This window comes from Carassius gibelio, chromosome A1 (assembly GCF_023724105.1).
Source record: "Carassius gibelio isolate Cgi1373 ecotype wild population from Czech Republic chromosome A1, carGib1.2-hapl.c, whole genome shotgun sequence".
In the NCBI taxonomy this organism is placed as follows: Eukaryota; Metazoa; Chordata; class Actinopteri; order Cypriniformes; family Cyprinidae; genus Carassius; species Carassius gibelio.
The window spans coordinates 10,866,442-10,885,244 of NC_068371.1; the positions used below are offsets into that span (position 1 = coordinate 10,866,442).

Sequence of the window (18,803 nt, forward strand, 5' to 3'; positions counted from 1 at the left end):
ATAGTGCGCATCTTTACAACTGTAAAGGGTCTTACGTACACTCAACTCATTTTCGTGGAGCCATCCGGCGTGTGGACAAAGCACACTGACACTTGCATGGACGTTGGTTTAAGCACTGCCGTGCATTCATAATGACTTGAGATTTATGAAATCCATTTAGGGAAAAGAATTGGTTTGCACCGTCCGTGCACATGTGAGTAATGACTGTGATGTGTCGCGAGCGCATGGATGGAGGCATGCTTTGCGCAGAGTTGAGCTCTCCGCAGTGCTGAAGGCGCAATGTATGGTCCATCCATTGATGCCGGTGCATTGCCTTCTCAACGTGCATTGATTTTTAGATTGCTCAGCCAGTTTTATAAACTATGGGTTGTGATTTCACTGCCATGCATTGCATTCTTCTCTATATGAAAAGTGAATGCATGTGCATGCAATGATGGGTGCTTTGGCACCCTGATTTATTGGTTGAATTATTTGGTCATTATGGCTCTAGCCCTAAATTTTGAGATGGTCATGCAATATTGGTCATTTTGAAAATGGATATGCTTGTATGTAAGAGCCTATACATTTAATATGATAATCCATATGCACATACATGTTGTTAATTGAAATATGTGTTATTTTAAAAACCCACTTTTCAAGACAGTTTAGTGAACTGCAAATAATCTAAAGGCAATTACAAATTGTAGAATGGTATCCATTTACTGAAACTAAAATATGCACTTCAAAATTCCTAAAATGTTTTATCTAAGATCTTGATGTTGAAGAAGAAAAATTCATAGATATCTCAACTACAGTGTGTTGTGGTAAAATGACTATAGGTGTGTGTATAAAAGCTGGAGAAGCAGTGTTTGGCTTTGCCATTGACTTTCAATGGTTTGTATGAATAAGAAATGCTCAAAGACTGACATTTGACCTCAACAGAGCTCCTATGCCCTTGGTGCTCTATATTGCTAAGTGATCCTAAAAACCAGACTACTTCTTTCAGAGCAGCAAATATTGCTCACAAACCGTGTAATCCCTAGTAAGTGGAAAGAAATAGGCCAGAACAGTTAGAGACCTTCTTCCAAGCTTTAATAGGCCTACAAGACTTCTTATTCTCTAGACGCTGCAGCTTTTCACCTGAGGTTAAGCTTCTGATTGTGTTTTTAGAATTGACTCTGTGGATGGAGATGACTTGTGAGACTCTGTGTAAAATCATCCTTTAGCTAAGTGAAATGTCAGTCAACATATTGACACGTTGCTCTCGAAGCAACCTCAGAGACCATTTCAGGTCATACATATGATATTACAAGAAAAATCCCATTCATTTTGTTTTATGTACGATTTGTCAAGCCAAGAGCTATTGAAAAGTGTTGAGGAGGGATTGTGTAGTCGCAAGATTCAATATAGAACAAAAGTTCTTTGCCCGAAGCCACTCCATCAACCATCACATGCCCTATAGCCATGACAGAGGATATCCAAAAAAATCTCACCTTGAAGAGAATGTCAGTGTGACTTACCTACTCCTGTGGAGAAGGGTATCTGCAATATTTGAACAGAGAATGGCGGCTCTTCCCATTGAAACTGAATGACCATTCTGGAACTCATGGGATACAGTGCCACATCAGACTATTCTGGAGAGCTTTTGTCTCGTAACATCTATTTTGGGACATAGGGGAACTTGAAATGTCTTCTGTTCTCATCGCTTTTATTTCAACTGTCTGATATTTTGGGACTTGGTTTTAAAATGGTCTTGGTTTTGCTTGCAGCTGCAATATCATGTTGTGGTGTGGTAAAAGAATGACTGCATAAGATGTTTCCCCATTTAACCACAATAATAAGTATTAGGGGTGGATGAAATGACCAGAATCTTGTACAATATAAACTGGTGTAACCTGCAGAAATATTCAGAACAGAAACTGCCCATTAATGCATTTTTTTATTTTTTATTTTATATATATATATATATATATATATATATATATATATATATATATGTGTGTGTGTGTGTGTGTGTGTGTGTGTGTGTGTGTGTGTATTTAATTAATTAAATATTTAAGTATTTTGCAAATAGTACATATTATTTTATTTGAAAAGTTATGCCAATCAAAAGATACAATTATAAATAACAAATGATAATTCTGAGATCAGTGCAAATACTTAAAAAAATACACAAAAAAAGTGAGTTTTAATTTCTCCATTATGGCTTGCTCTGTATTTTCCTAATTGCATACTGTCAAGTAGTCTTGCACGCTATTAGACATGTAAACTTTATAGTAAAATTTCTACTGCTGCATTGCACGTTACCCAGCTTTGAGATTAAGAAAAAAAAATGTTAATGGGTGTAGATATTAAAAATAGTACTTTTTCCACAGCATGAAGTTTCAGTCATTTAATGGTGCTAGTTAATGATGCTTCCCAGCTGTTTTTACACGATGTGTCATATGGCAAGCAATGAACTTCTAATAACCATTAGAAGTCTGACTGACAAGCAAAAAAGGAAAATTACACTTACAGCTCTCTGAAATAACTTTACAACGTTTAATTTATGTGGTAATACTATAATCACAGCGAGGATGTTTTACCCTTTATAATAAAAGGTTCTTACATTTCCATGTCAGGATTGTAATCAGTAAGAAAATGTTTTTGTACTTTTGGATCTTTTCGCACACTGATTCAACACAGACGTTTTTTTCAGGCCAGGGCAAACTAAAACTGTAATGACTCTCCAAAGAGCCTAATGCACTGTGCTATGGCAGCACATTGTGTGTTTCACAGTGTCAACTACTTACACAAACGCTTCTCTAAAGTCATTACGTTGCTTTCTTGACTAAACACCCCAAGGAAAAGTTGGTAGAAAAGTCTAATAATAAACCATACCAGTTTAACTCATACCTCCCAATTATACTTAAAAAAAATATTTTTCAAAGTTGAAAATAATGGTTATTGTAGCATGTTTTACAAGAAAACATTTCAGTTTTTCTACTTTAGTAATTGTGTTAATTGCTGTTTGTTTGTAAATGTTTGTGAACTTTACAATTTCTGAGTGAAAATTATTTTTTGTTTTCCAGTTTAGCCAATCCCTTAATGCAAAGCCGAAAGAAAAACAGCGAAAAAAAATGATAAAAATGAAATGAAAAATAAATAAATAAATGTAATAATAAAAATCATACACAGTAGTGACGTTACTAAATGATTTGAACAAATCAGTTGAGTAAATGATTCAGTGACTCAAACATGGAGTCATTTGTTTTATTCAGAGCTGTAAATAAAGATTTTTTTTATGTTTTACAAGAAATTACCATTTATTTTGTTCTACTTCAGAATTTGTTCTATTCAGTCTGTTATTTGCTGTTTCATACTAACAGTTTCTTAGTGAACAATGTTTCTGCACCTAATTTTTTACAGTAGCCAAACCTGAATGCCAAGCCTAAAAAAAAAACATCCAAAAACATACCACGTTCCTCGTTTCCCCTTTGAAATCTATCCTGTGTCACAGCCCCATGTCCCAAACTTCAGAATAGCTCCTGTAGCTGCATGCTTATGAGGATTGACAGGAGGCACTGAGCAAAAGTGCCAAGCATGCATATTCCGTGCTGCAGTCTCTGCCACTCTGAAACCCTGGCTACCGAGAATCCCGAAAGAAAAAATGACAGAAAAGATGAAACCGTATTTCCATATACTTTCCAATTCTTGGTTGCATTGGAATTTAGTTTTGCATCCCACAAAACCATCTTCAACCCAAGGTCGGGCCAGTGCAGGCAGTGGCCACAAGCTCTCACATATCAGTCTCCTCGATTAGGCCCATGGATCCGAGCAGATTCCCATTATCATAGGCGATGACTGCTGAAATGTGTGTAATGTAATTCTCTCAGCACTACAGCTGCCCTCTTACAGTGTGCAAGTCAGCCCGCAGGAGAGAGCCAAATCCAGCCACATCACCGTGAAATCTTAAAGAGGTTTCCGGATCACATGGCTCTGTGGGCCATGTCTTCATGCTGGGTGACAGACCATAAGGATCATTCAATAAAATACACAGAGTTCCTCCTCTTAAGAATAATTTATAGACTTGTTTAGTAGATGTGGCTCGCTTTGAGAAGAAAATGATACTGTCTGTCCTCTGACTGACTTGTTTTCCTTCATAAAATGTTACACAAAAGGGACTTTCAGATTGCATCCACAACCCCCTAATGTTATTGAGACACCATTAGCTATCATAACCACTTATTCCAAACCAATATGCATCCATAAACGCGTCCATTCGCACCCTTTAGATATTCCATTCACACTTTTCGCTTGATTGCACGGCTCTGAAATTGAGTCCTCTACATTATCAGATGTGCTGGCTCCTATTAACTACATCACAGTACTCATTTATCATCGAAACCAGTGACAGATTTTTGGGATAACATGCCGTGTAATGGAGCTGAAATGATCTGGTTGCTTGAGATATCATCAATGCACTGATCCCATTGCTACTGACAAGCATCGGCAATTGAAAATGGCAAAGCAACAGCACTCTCCATCGCATGAGTCAAAGCTGGGAGTTATTGCAATATAGTTGTCATGCAGAGCGCATGTCTACTGCTTTAAGACAGTCGGCTCGAGTGAGAAATGGGCCTTACAAGAGGTGAAGCGTCTTTAAATATGCAGAGATATCATTAGTGCCTCGGCCGAGATGTCTCGCTGTACCTCCTGACAGGTTCACTTCTGCGGGTGGAATTCAGGTGTAAAAAACAGAGCCTGTTTCATCAGTAGTCTTGGCTCCTGCAAGCAGACATATGGTGCTTTCTCAAGATTACTTAAGAATGTGGTTGCATTCGGCTCTTGCATGACATGCTTGTCAGCTTCTGATAATTCAGTAATTGTGCAGCAATCTCGTTTTAAATAATATTCGGTAGGCTGTTTTGCAAGCTTGTGACATCAATTTTGTTTTTAACCCTAGAATGCATGACCCCAAAAAAACCTACAAGAATGCATAAAGGGTGTCAGCATGACCTGTATTGGATTCAGTGGTTTTCAGCACGGTAAATACATCCTGTTTTTATCTTTATCTTCAGGGTTATGAAACAATCAAAAAAATGTATTATACACTAATGTTTTGAATGTTCAGATCCTGTGTAATTGTACAACTATTTATTAGTTAATTATTTTTATTTATAGATTTTGTATTATTATTATTTATAATTATTGCAATTTTTAACATGTAATAAACTTTTTTTTTTTTTGATAAATTTCTGTTAAAGTATTACCAACATATGTGAAATATGTATTCAAAAGTTTGGGGTTGTTAACTTTTATTTTATTTTTTTTTGCAAATTAATCTAACTTTTGCCTGTTGTAGTATATTTTACATTTAAATTAGTTACTGTGAAGGTAATGCTGAATTTTCACCTGCCACATGATCCTTCAGAAATCATTCTTATATATTAATTGGATGAAGCATCAAGATATATTTCTTATCAATACTATTTTTTTACAATTTTACAAAATCATAAAATATTATTTTTTATATTTTGTGGAAACCATTATACATTTTATTTTTACAGATTCTTTGATCAATCAAAAGTTCAAAAGAACAGTATTTACTTGAAATATAATTTTTTGTAAAAATTTAGTCTTTAATATCTTTAATGTTTTGATCAATTTAATGCATCCTTGCTGAATAAAATTATACATTTATTGAGAAAAAATGAATAAATAAAATGATCCAAAAGGGTAGTATGCACATGTATGTATTGTTGTCCGGTAACCCAACGGCCACGGCTCCACTACCACCATTGACATTTGTGTCAGAGCATCTAATGTTTTTCCCCATTCTTTGTATCACAAACTCACATGCACTTACTTTGTTGTCGCATATGAAACTTATCTAAACAATGACAACAGTCTTCCCACTGCCAAACTTAAGTGCAACTGTCAGGGTCACCCTGTAACAATACTCAAGCTGACCCCTAGCAATCCAATTAGACTCCTGCACTACAGCAGTGAGTATACAACCCACTGTAGGCACTGAGATCATTAATCTGACTGGGGCCAGATGATTGCCCATGATGGCTGCCACATTGAAGGGTGATGAAAAGGTTAGCGTTTGATGAAAGAGGAGACGGGAGATGGTGCACTCATTTGTAGAAGGCCTCTGGAGTAAGTGTCAGCACCCAGAGCTGCGGAATGGGGGAAAAGGAGTGAAGTGGAGCATCTTTATGTATGAGTCCCGAATCTAGCGCAGACGGGAGACACAGCACTTGAACTCAAGGCTTTGATTAACAGGCCGAGTAGAACTGAGCACTTTTCTCGCTCTTGCGCACAGCTTGACAGCGATTTTCACTTCATTTAAGATAGAATGTAAAACTTTTACAAGGCGGCGCAAGGCAGGGAATGATTGGACCGGCAATAAAGTGCATAAGAAATGTAAATGTCTCACCTTCATGTGGAAAGTTTCAGGACGATTGGTCTTTTCAAGTCAACGTGGAATCAAAATTGACACTAGTTACTTTAATATACACTACTGTTCAAAAGTTTGGGGTCAGAATAGTTTCCTTCAGAAAAAAAAAAATAATTGATCAAATATGACCACTAAGACTTTACATTTTTTACAATTTTCTCTCTCTCTCTCTCTCTCTCTCTCTGTATATATATATATATATTTATATATATATATATATATATATATATATATATATATATATATATATATATATATATATATATATATATATATATATAAATGTTCTTTTGGACTTTCTATTCATTAAAGAATCCATAAAAAATGCATTGCTGTTTCCACAAAGGTATTAAGCAGCTCAACTGTTTTCAACATTGATAATAAGAAGAAATGTAATTCAGCATAATAGAATGATCTCTAAATGATAATGTGACACTGAAGATTGGAATAATGCTGAAAAATCAGCTTTGTCATCACAAGAATAAATTACATTCACAAATATATTAAAATAGAAAACACTAAATAGTAATAATATTTCACAATATTCCCATTTCTACGTCCCATCTACTTCCTATTCCCATTTTTTAATTAAAAAATGCAGCCTTAATGAACATAAGATACTTCATTTTGAAACATTACCGTGCACAATTTATCGGTGCAAGATATGCCAGTGTTTTCAATCTTAAAAATAACTAGAAACTTGGTATTTCAATTGGAAATTTGAAACATTACAGAATTAAAATGGTTGTATTATCAACAATAACATTTTTAATCATACTGTTTGCCATTGACAGCGGGATTATTAAAGAAAAACTTTGCGAAGGAACCACATTTTGTTACAGCTAGTTTGTTTTGGTGTGGTTCTTCTCATCGGTCTCTGTATGCATGGAATCTCACAGCCAGTGTCTCCTGTGATAGCTCCAGAGAAAGTCTTCCAACAGACCTTGAGAAATACAATGAAGGACAAGGTTCTCTCTGTAAATATCCCATCTCTTTTCTTTTCTTTTTTTTTTTTCATCTGAAGCCATCAATCACCGCCGGCAACAATTCAACCTCAAAATGGGTCATGAAACGACAAAAGGCATTGTTTATCAAGGTTTATGCAAGCTTCAGTCAGTCACTCCACCTATTGCTGCACAGAGGCAAGTTGAACACTATTCTACAAAGGAGAGAAATTCAGCTTTTTTTGTTCAACATGGATTGAGTTTGGATCAGTTATGCATGAAAAACATGCACTGTGCAATTGTTACAATAACGAGACATTTGCACATTCTAAAGGTTCTAAATGTTTTGGGAAAGCATGTCTGAAAGCTTATATGCAAGCAGCATGCATGCATGTGAGTGTCAGATGAGGGATTTCTCCACAAAATATCGCTTAGCTCAGCACTTCTACAGCGTGTGTGTGTGTGTGTGTGTGTGTGTGTGTGTGCATATGCGACTTACTCAGCCATGGCATATATGCAAAGCCAGCTTTATTTCCATATGACCTGACCTGGCTCCAGTATTGGCCTGCATTGTAACACCTGGATACAACAAAACCCAGTCTCACCACCACCCCATTCCTTAAGCTGAAGCAGAAAAAGGCATTCTTCCTTTAGTTGCTGCTTACTGGAGGAAGTGAAAGGAAGGCTGGCAAAGCACTGTCCGAGTTTGGATGTACATCAGTCAAGCTGAACTGGTTCATGTCACGATTGCACAACACTGGCAGCGTGTTGTATCTTAATTATAAGCCCACAAAAAGAAACTCAAATAAGATTGAATGAGAGATTGGTTATTAATATTTAAAGCTAAGCAAATCATTGATGTTTTTTAGCCTGTTTTGTTTTCTGCTAGCTAGAAATTTTAAGTTTGATCACTTAGAAAAGGGATTTTCAACCTATGTATATACAGTTTTGATGTTATTTATAATTGCAAAGAAAAAATATTTCAGTAGAATGAAATAATCCTGATTATCTCGTGTTAACAAAATATAATGCAAAATGGCAAATAATATAAAATCTGTTAAAAGTAATTTTTCATTTTAGTAATGCATGTCAATTTTTTGTATTTTATTTTCACTCTTCTTAAAAGAAGAAACACAGAGCTTCGGTTCTCACAATTCTTCTTTAGAAGAGCATGCAGAAACTCACGAGTTCTTGTGGCATAAGGAGGTTTGTCTTTGTTTTAGCATGGGAGAGCTATTTGGGTCGGAAGTTATTTTGGGATGCATTGCTAGAAATACCTGTGGGATTGAGTAATAGTTGAAATGAGACCATCTTTAAGTTAGTTTGTGTGTACTCATTTACATATGTGTCACGTTCATTTGAAATCAACCAACACCGTTGTCGTTATCCTTTCATTTATTTCTGTGTATGAACATACAGATGTCCTTAAAAGCATTTAAGAGTCAAAATCTACAGTATTTCTCTAGCTCTCACGCACCATGTATTCATGCTCTGGGCTTAATGGTATGTAATCATCTACTTCTAATGAATCCAATTATGAATCAATTGAATCACAGCAGATGTGAACAAACTCAAGCAGGTTTGAAAAGATTGTCCTCCCATCTCAAATCCCAAGGTTTCGCTTTCACTCTTGGCTCAGAAACTCATATTCATCCCTTGGAGGTTGAAACATTACACACGTGGCTCGAGAACAATAGGCTAGCATTGCCATCCGAAAGTGTGACTAACCGTGCTCCATTAGCTGGCATGTTAATCACATACAGCAACAGAGAAGGGTCAGCATGAGAAAACTGGTCCAAGAGTGGGAGTTTTGAGATCTCCATCTTGCATCTTCGGTCTACTCTAAAGACAATGGAAAACTTAGCTGTAAATTATTTGCGATGACTCAAAATGGCCACAGTAAGTAGGCTATAGCAGCTCTGCCATAATGGACTGAACTCAATGAACTCACCATGGAAAGGAAAGGTGGGGGCTGTCGCGCTTCCCTGAGATGGAGGGAATATGAAAAGCTCTGCACTTCCTTGAGGTGCATCCGCTTGCAGTCGGCACAGTGGATCTGTTCATTTATTATAACGTTGTGTGTGTCTACGGTAAGAGGGGATGAGTTTAACTACAGCAACACTTTCATCCTGTAGGCAGTATGTGACATTATACTGAGGAGAAAAGAGTTTGTTTGCAGTTGTAGTAAGGTGTGTATGAAGACACTATCATAGAAGTATGGGAAACAGAACACGTTTTACTGTCAAGATGTCAGAAGATTTTTAAATGGATAGACTTTGATAATCAACCGATGTGAAAAATTAGCCAAAGCATGTGGCCAATTTCACTAGAATTTATAAATCTGGATCACACTATACAATGGATCCAGGGTTCCTTAAAAACAATTTTCAAACTCTAGGGCCATTAAACGTTTTAATAGCATTGTATAAGTCTTAAATGTTGTTTGCAGATATCTTTTATGATAATGTAAAGGCTTTTCGTTACATTTTCAATGTTTTTTAATGTTAATGTAATAATAATGTCATTAATTGCTGTGGTGCCAAACTGAATTTTCAGCATCATTACTCCAGTCTTCAGTGTCACATGATCCTTCAGAACTGTAATATGCTGAATAAAATTATTAGTTCCTTTAAACAAATCTTAATAACATATAACTTTTCAACCGTATTGTACCTTTGCAGCATTGATGGACATATTTAAAGAAAAAAAGAAAAAATGAGTCATCCAGCCCTACCATATATTTTAAAGATTTTAGCTGTTAACTGCTAAATACGTTTTTCTTCCTTTTTTATGTCAAAGTTGGTCTTATTTCTAAAATGGAATTAAAGTCTTAAAATGTGTTTTATGTATTGTTTAATTCCTAAGCATGGAGATACCCTAGAGTATTAGGAATATGTTTAGGTCCCACAAGGCCAGCTATATATAGTCTAATATACGAAAATGGGTGTCACATATGACATCTACCCAAAAAAATACTGTTGATTTGAATGAAAAACAGGCATGTGAATGTGTGTAATCACCTATTATTTAAGATGAGACTTCTCTGTTCATCTCTTCCAATATCATAATCCTCACAGACAGAGCAGCCTTCAGTTGTAGAAATAACGATCGTTTCTTGCTACTAGAGTTACTGAGATATTTAAGACTAACATGCAAGCAAGCCACCAAAGAATTTTGTGCAATCCCCACCATAAACCCCAAATATCCCTCGCCTTTTGGTCAGAAACTGGCCAAAACTAAAAGCTGCATCGGATACGTCAGAGCAGCGCTGAGAATCTCCTCACACCAGGCCAGTTGCACTGTGTCGAATGTGCGCTGCATAACAACACAATGGCTCGCTGTAGAGGGATGTTCACTGCCAGCTTACCCAACCAGAGTCCTTTGATCCTGCTCTTTGTAATGCAAATCAAAAGGAGGAGAGAGTAGGACACCAGGGAGAATCTTCATGATGGTACCATGGTTCATGCTGATAGAGGGGGTGCAGCTGTCAACTTGTCACTCGAAACTTGGCCTACACAGTTAATCTAGATGCATTTGACAATAGCCGTGTTTCCACTATCGAGCTAGGACCGGGCGTGCTAGTGCGTGCCAGGGCCAGTCGCGTTTCCACAGTCACTTCCGGGGCTTGATCGTGCCTCGCCGGGGCTTCCTTGGGGCCAACGACCAGGTTTTTTCGGCCCAAAGAAATCCTTGGGCCAAAGCGGGCCAGTTGGGGCTAGAGGAGGGGTTACGAACAAAGGCGGAGTTTCTCCGTGTCTAGAGAGTGTCAGCGCAGATCATTTCAGACAGATAACAGCTTTAACACCAGCATTAAAGATGTTTTAAAATAAGTTGAGCTCAAAACTCACTCTTAGTTAGCAGCAAGTGTTTGAAATAACTTGATCCGATGTGGATTATAATCATTAAACAAGGCAGAAATATTTATAAGCGATGTAAAAAAACTATGCATGCTAAACATTAACGTTACTATAGTAAACATGCTAAATATGACCGCTTGGATAAATCAGACGTCAGCTTCTTATTCTCTATTATAATTGTGTATTTATTAAGTAACATTTTATCTGTTGTCTCGTTTCGTGAGTTTAGCTCCACGTTGCATATCATCAAAATATAATAATTATTTTTGTTTGGGAGCTTTTATAAAAATAGAGAGTCTGCGCTGAGGATCATTTCAGAAAGATAACCGCTTTAACATCAGCATTGAACACTTTTTTTTTTAAATAAGTCGAGCTCAAAACTCTCTTTCAGTCAGCAGCGAGTGTTTGAAATAACTTGATCTGATGTGGATTATAATCACTAAACAAGGCAGAAATATTTATAAGCGATGTAAAAGATATGCACGCTAAACTTGTTACCATAGTGAACATGGTAAAATATGACTGCTTGAAGAAATCATCAGCTTTTTATTCTCTATCACAATCGTGTATTTATTAAGTAACTTAATATTATCTGTCACAAGCCTCGTCTCGAGAGTTTAGCTCACGTTGCCTATCATAAAAGAATATAGCATAATAATGTTTTTTTTTTTTGTTCGGGAGCTTACAAAAATAGAGATATTATCATTCATTCTAAATGTGACGGTTACTGTGGCTAATAAACATAAACAGACTCGACTGAATAAACAGGCTATTTCATGAGCGTTAAAAATAAATAAAATAGAAATAAGTGTATTTATGTGTGAATAATTTTGAGTCCTAATAAATTAAAACAATATGATCAATGTATCACTTATTCTATAGTTAAAACATCGATGCTTTGAATTTGAATATATAACAAAGCATGCAAACAAACGGCTGCTTTTATCATCTTCGTTTTGTGATCGCGCATGTTCCAGTGACTTATTTCTTAGTTTTCTGATAACTTCTCTTTGATGGTAAAATTTTGAGGTTGCATGTAGGGGTGCTCCGATCACGATCGGCCGATCGTTAATGCGCATCTCGTCAGTAAAGCCGGTTCTCTTATCAGCAGTTAATTCCATCAGGTGCGTGATTTCACATAGAGCAGCTGTTACTACACAGAGCCGTTGTTAACTGAGAAGATGCGCCAAAAAACACTGAAAATGAAGTGGATTTGTGCATATTCTCTATTAACAACGGCTCTTTGTAGTAACAGCTGTTCTATGTGAAATCACGCACCTGATGGAATTAACCGCTGATTAGAGAACCGGCTTTACTGACGAGATGCGCATTAACGATCGGCCGATCGTGATCGGAGCACCCCTAGTTGCATGGCGTTGTTCTGAGAGGCGTGTAAAGGGCGTGTTTTAGTGACGTGCAGCGGTGCTTCAAGCTCCACTGTGGAAACCCTGCGCTATTCTGGCCTCGGATCTACTGGCTCGGGGCTATGAGCCCTGCCCGGCCCGCTTTAAGCCCTGGCTCGCACTGGCCCGACAGTGGAAATGCGGCTAATGTACTGACTCGTGCAGGTAAGATATGGACACAGTATCTCTAGTGTCCTAATGAATTTGTACAAAACTTTATTTAATGTTATGGGAATTTTGCTTTTATAGGACAGCGGAAGAAAGTGGTTGACCAGTATGGGTTTTAAATGGCTGATGCTAATGTTTAATGAGCAGGATGGCCAGAAGCTATACAATGCTAATAAAACACAACTTGACAAATGACACAAAATCGCTCAAATCAAAAACATTATTATTATTTTTTTTACAGAATATTTACTGCACACTGGAGGAAAAAATGGTGTAGGATTTACTTTGCAACTATTTTCAGACATTAATTGCTAGTAAATTTCACTAATAATTATAAAGTGCAAATAACGCATTAATTAAAAAGAAAATGTTGAATTAGAAAGTCTGAAATCGTATTTTCTATATTTGAATAATTTTTGTTGTGTGTATATATATATATATATATATATATATATAAACTTTTTACAGTGTTGAGAGTATGCAAAAGATATTTAAACTTATTTGAGTAGTATTTTGATATATAATAATATATCATTTATTTAAATTAAATTATTTATTGAAATTAGAACATGAATTGGTTTACTTAAGTACTAGCCCAATCATTAATAGAACTTTCAAAGAATCTGAATCATTATTCACCAATACCATTCCTAGTAATAATGGGGTGGTGTGAGAGATGTGGGTTCGAATCCACTGTGAGACACCAATGTGTCCCTGAGCAAGACTCTTAACCCCTAATTGCTCCAGAGGTGTGTGTCCTCTGACATATATAGCAATTGTAAGTCGCCTTGGATAAAAGTGTCAGCTAAATGAATAAATGTCAATCCATTTAATTCCAGTTAATAATCATAACCACCATGCAACATGTCAGAACACATTACAGAAAGCAGTTTAAGGTTTGGGTGGGGATGTGTTGTTTACATTGTCAAAGCTGAGACGTGATCATAGATCCACAGATCAAGTTGTCTGAAAAAGCATTTCCCTTTAGCTCATTAAGGAATGTCTCCTAGTTTTTTTTCACCCATTATCCTTATTTTTCTCCATGCTTTAATGCTTTGGTTTTTGTGGCTCTCATTATGAGGATTAGGCCCGCTGCCTCATTCCACAACAGGTCGTCCCATCCTCAGGGCAGACAGACGCCCCTTGTATGGTGACAAGCTGTTAACTCTCGGTTTGAATAAGCAACACCCCTTCACTCCCCCGCTATCAATGGATTCATGCTGGGGCATAATACTTTAAGTGCTTTAATGAAAATTGGTGGATCTTGATAAGATTAGTTTGCATTGCCAGTCTGTGGCCCGTAAGGCAACCTGTAAACACATAAACAACCAAATCCTGTTAAAGCTAGATAGAGGATCCCATACAGTGCTATGGCATTGTCACTCGGATTATCTCTGGCACCCCATCTTTTATTATTATCCTTCAAGAGGCATCGCTGCACGGTTCAAGCATTCAAATCAATGAAAAATATACTGGATTGACTTTTCAAGGCACACCACTAATGTTTATTCTTCCTTAAATCCTGATTTAGCCCTCGCACAATTTTTGTGGATTAATACGACGTGCTGATAGGAAAGCGCCTACTCCCTTTTAGCTTCCACCCAAATCATTGCAATGGAAAATGTCAACACTAATTCATATTCAAATGAACTCCCTCTGACAATTAGAGTGACAAAGCCCTTGACGCATGCAACGAGTGTGGAGAGAACACTGGTGAAGTGCGAGCTGCAAAGCCCACAAAAAGGGCTATTGTGCGCCTGGCATATTATTGCTGATGAAGTGTCTGACTGGGGCTCTGTACCCATGCAGTGACCTCTAACCTGGGGTTTTTAACAAGCCACTATATTGGCACTATGGCTCTATTGTGCAAAAATGCCTGAAACAATGCAAAGTCACTATCATTGACTTGGTATCAGAAGTCAACTGAGCCTGCAGTCAGTTATCAACAGCTCATTACACATAAATGACTCTGAGGTTGTTCTTAGTAGTATATCAGAAACATACAGCTTGAACAGTGTCTGATTCATGAACAAGTGATTCATATTAGCCTATTTATTGGTGAATCAAAAACATACAGTGTGAACAGTGTAGTCTGATTCATGAACAAGTGATTCTTGTGTGCAAGTTCTTTTCGGTGAATTAGAAACACTAGGAGTGTACTTCTGATTCTTGGACAAACCAAAATCAGAACATCAGAATCAGCATCCTGATTCATTTACCGAACTGCAGGTTCTCATTATGTTCAGTTATGTAATTTTTTGCCTTTATTTGGTAATTATAATACATATGTGTGTCTGTGTGTGTGTGTGTGTGTGTAGATATTTATAATACATTATAATTTTATTTAAATGTTTATGTTTTATAATGCATTGTTATATTAAATATTAAATAATCAATGATATGTATTATTAAATAATTATAGCATAGTTAAATATTTGTAAGTAAAAAATATTTATATATTACATAAAAATTATATATTAAATAGTATTTATATTAAAGCAAATTGATGTATATATTTCTAAATGTTTAGAAATTTTATTATTTAAATTGTTTATTTGTATGTATATTAGTGAGAATGTATGTAGATGGGTGAGAATGTTAATATTTTATTCCTTTTTGTATTGTATATTAAATTATTAAGTTAAATATTAAATGACAGGTGCTATACATATTTTTTTACTTCTACATTTATGTTTATTCATTTATATGTTTATAGGGAGGACAGGGCGCAAAGCAAAATGCTGTTGGAGACCCTGGTTTAGCTTGGAACAGTCACATTATAAGAATTAATGGTCAAAGCACATTATTTTCAAGCGATTTCCTCCTCCCGCAGTAAAACTAGCTTCAAATGGTTTAGTGCTGATTGATCCACACACATCAGAGTGCTGGTTTATTGCTAATTACATTGCCTTTCCCCCATAAGTGCGAGCATAAGATTAGCGCTACAGCTCAGGAGGGACAAGAACACTTGGAGTGCTTTATTTGCCTTTGGCTTGTAAAAATATGCCAGGGCCTCTGTGCGAGAGTGTGATTTCTTAATTGGCGTTATGTCATATCTGCTATATTGCCGGCAACTGGTTTATCAGGCCCGAAATGCTTGCTACTCCACACCTTTAACATCTTTAAACGAGCTGCGACAAGCAGCGCCACTAAAACTTGGAAATGAAGATATTCTGTTTGCAGAGGTTCCTTGATAAGCACAAACATAATTAAGTAATTATGCTCTTCTACCATTATATGCGACGGAGCCGAATGGCGTGTTTGGAATAGGACAGGTCCATACAGTATATCAGCAAGGAGATGACAAACGTCCTCAGCGGAAACATTTACATCTTTAGTGGAGGCCTTTATTTTGTCCCTCACTGCATACGCTCCTATTAATGCTTATGTCAACAGGGTTTTTCAGGATCCATTTCACGAATGCCAGCTTTGCCTTTATGGTTACTTAAAGGTGTCAGGAGGCATTAGCCTACATTCAGCAAACGGCCCGCTCTGATAATGTGAGCATTCGTACACTTAGATCAATGTCGTTCCATTGAAAATGTCAGAAGGGGTGCTTAGAAACTGCTTTGGAGTCTGGGTAATAATTTAATATGTTTTGTGTTGTTCATTTTAGGTTTACAATGTCAAGCAAGATCAGAAACGTATTTAAATACACGCATGCAGATGCTTGGCTAACACAGTGCCTGAACTTAGCATGCATTTTTGCATAAGTGTGATGGTAGCAAACTTCAATACTCAAGGAAGTTGTAGTCGTTTTTATTTTGTCTCCTTCATCGAAATCAAATGATTCAATCAAATCAAATAATATATTAAACATAGCAATGAATTTAAGTTTATTTTAGCCTTTAATTTTTTCATGTTGTGTCCCATTTTGACCTGTTTAATATTCAAAGGATTAGTAACTTGGTCATGTAAATGCTTCTAACTCACTATAAAGCCTAAAGTTATCTGGCTCTCACATTTCTTCAGTTGTTCATGCCTGAGACTAGGTGTGAGTGTGTGTCCACGATCTTCCTACAGATGAGATGTAGGTTAGTTTTAGTTGCCGCCTGGCGAGGCTGTAAATGGGAGGCAGGGCGAGTTGTGAGGGCCACTGTTGAATGAGATCACACATGGCCCCATCATTCCCGCCGTCTTATCGATCGACTGCGGCCTGAAGTGGGATTGTGTCTCAGGGTGCCGCCAGCTGGTCAGTCCCTTCCTGAATCAAAGCACTGGCAGGTGGTCATTTGTGGCCCCCCTCTCCATTTAGCCCAAGTCTTACATTACAGATCAATGACTTATCAGAGAACAGGCTGGATGAGTTTCATTTCTAAGCCCATTCGTCAGGAGCGTGTCATTGGAGTAACTAGATCATGGAGTCGGTGTATATCTAACAGTGCCCGATCTTTTAAAAAGCCTTTTGGAAGGGTTTCTTTGTTCTGTCCGATGGCTAATCAACGTCCATGTGTTTTGTCAGATGTATATCAGACAGTTGGTATGGTCAGAATTGCAACAAAATACTATTTACGTTACTCATTTAGCAATTTACAGTGAGGAATGATGTTCCTTATAAATATGTAACACGAATAAATACAAAACACATTACCAATTAAAAGTTTGGAATCGTTAAGTATCAAAGTTCCCTAAAAAAAATAGAGGACAATTGTTTTTAACACTGATAATAATAATAATAAGAAAGATTTCTTGAGCAGAAAATTGGCATATTAGAATTATTTCGTAAGGGTCTTGTGGCACTGAAGACTGCAATGTTGATGCTGAATTTATTTTAAGTTGTAATAATATTTCATAGTATTGTTGGGGAACAAATGCAGTATTGGTGACACTGGTGTAACCGAGGAAACTGCATAAGTTTTTATTCAAGGCACAAGATGTTTATAAATATGACAAGATGTGATGCGTCGGTAAAACATGTTCTGATGCATATGTACATTGACAGGCAATTTAAAAATAGTGCAGACAGAACTCGTTCTACCCTTGGCTGATTGATTTTTCATACTTGGCTGAGTATTTAAGCAAAATGAGCATCCCCAGTGCCAATCACTATACTAATGACAAAAGCATCAGCACATAAATACAACAAAAAATGAAACACATCATCTAACACTAATCAGATGTGACATTTTTTTTCTTTTTGTCCTAAGAAACCAGATCTTGTTCCAGATTTCTTTCAACTGGCTGTAATTGGTCATGTCATGCAGAGGTTTCAACATTTGACTGAAAGTGAAAACCTGCTGTGCCAATACACTACTGTTTAATTGCCATATATGGTTCCATAAAGAACCTTCAACATCCTAAAAAAAATAGAGGACAATTGTTTTTAACACTGATAATAATAATAATAAGAAAGATTTCTTGAGCAGAAAATTGGCATATTAGAATTATTTCGTAAGGGTCTTGTGGCACTGAAGACTGCAATGTTGATGCTGAATTTATTTTAAGTTGTAATAATATTTCATAGTATTGTTGGGGAACAAATGCAGTATTGGTGACACTGGTGTAACCGAGGAAACTGCATAAGTATTAATTTTTCACAAAAATGGTAAATTAGCCATATATTTTGGTTTGGAGAAAATGTGATTCCCCCACCACCCAAACAAAATGCTAGTTAATGTCAGCACATTCGAATAAAATTTAGTGACTGCTTTAGTTACCCAAATTAAAAAAACCTATAACTTTTGTACTTTTTTCGAAGATTTTTTCATCCATCTTATTATAGTTGATGTGTTCCCTCAAAAATAAAATAAAATACTGGTTTCATTATTTTTACCCAACTCGTTTTCTTTTGGTTTCTTTCAGTTAGCACAGGGCTTGTATTCCATTTTGGAACTGATTGTAGGCCTCACTGATCTGAACTCATGTACCCCAGTTTTTGGGTGAATATTGCCAAAATGTTCCACAAATAACGCTTTACTCAATCAAAAACTGAGGTGCAGCTCAGATCTATGAGGCCTACGATCAATTAGTTAGAAAAAGAAATGCAAACTGGTTATATTTGAAAGAA

At 36.5% G+C, this 18,803-nt stretch overlaps 2 protein-coding genes across 2 annotated transcripts in view; both read left to right on the top strand.

Moving 5' to 3' along the window:
- The window catches only part of LOC127992420 (uncharacterized), a 431,446-nt gene that overhangs the window by 244,896 nt on the left and 167,747 nt on the right, over positions 1-18,803 (top strand). The gene's annotated exons all lie outside the window — the stretch shown is intronic.
- LOC127992683 (Krueppel-like factor 7) overlaps positions 1-18,803 on the top strand; it is a 42,192-nt gene that overhangs the window by 827 nt on the left and 22,562 nt on the right. The window lies entirely within an intron of this gene.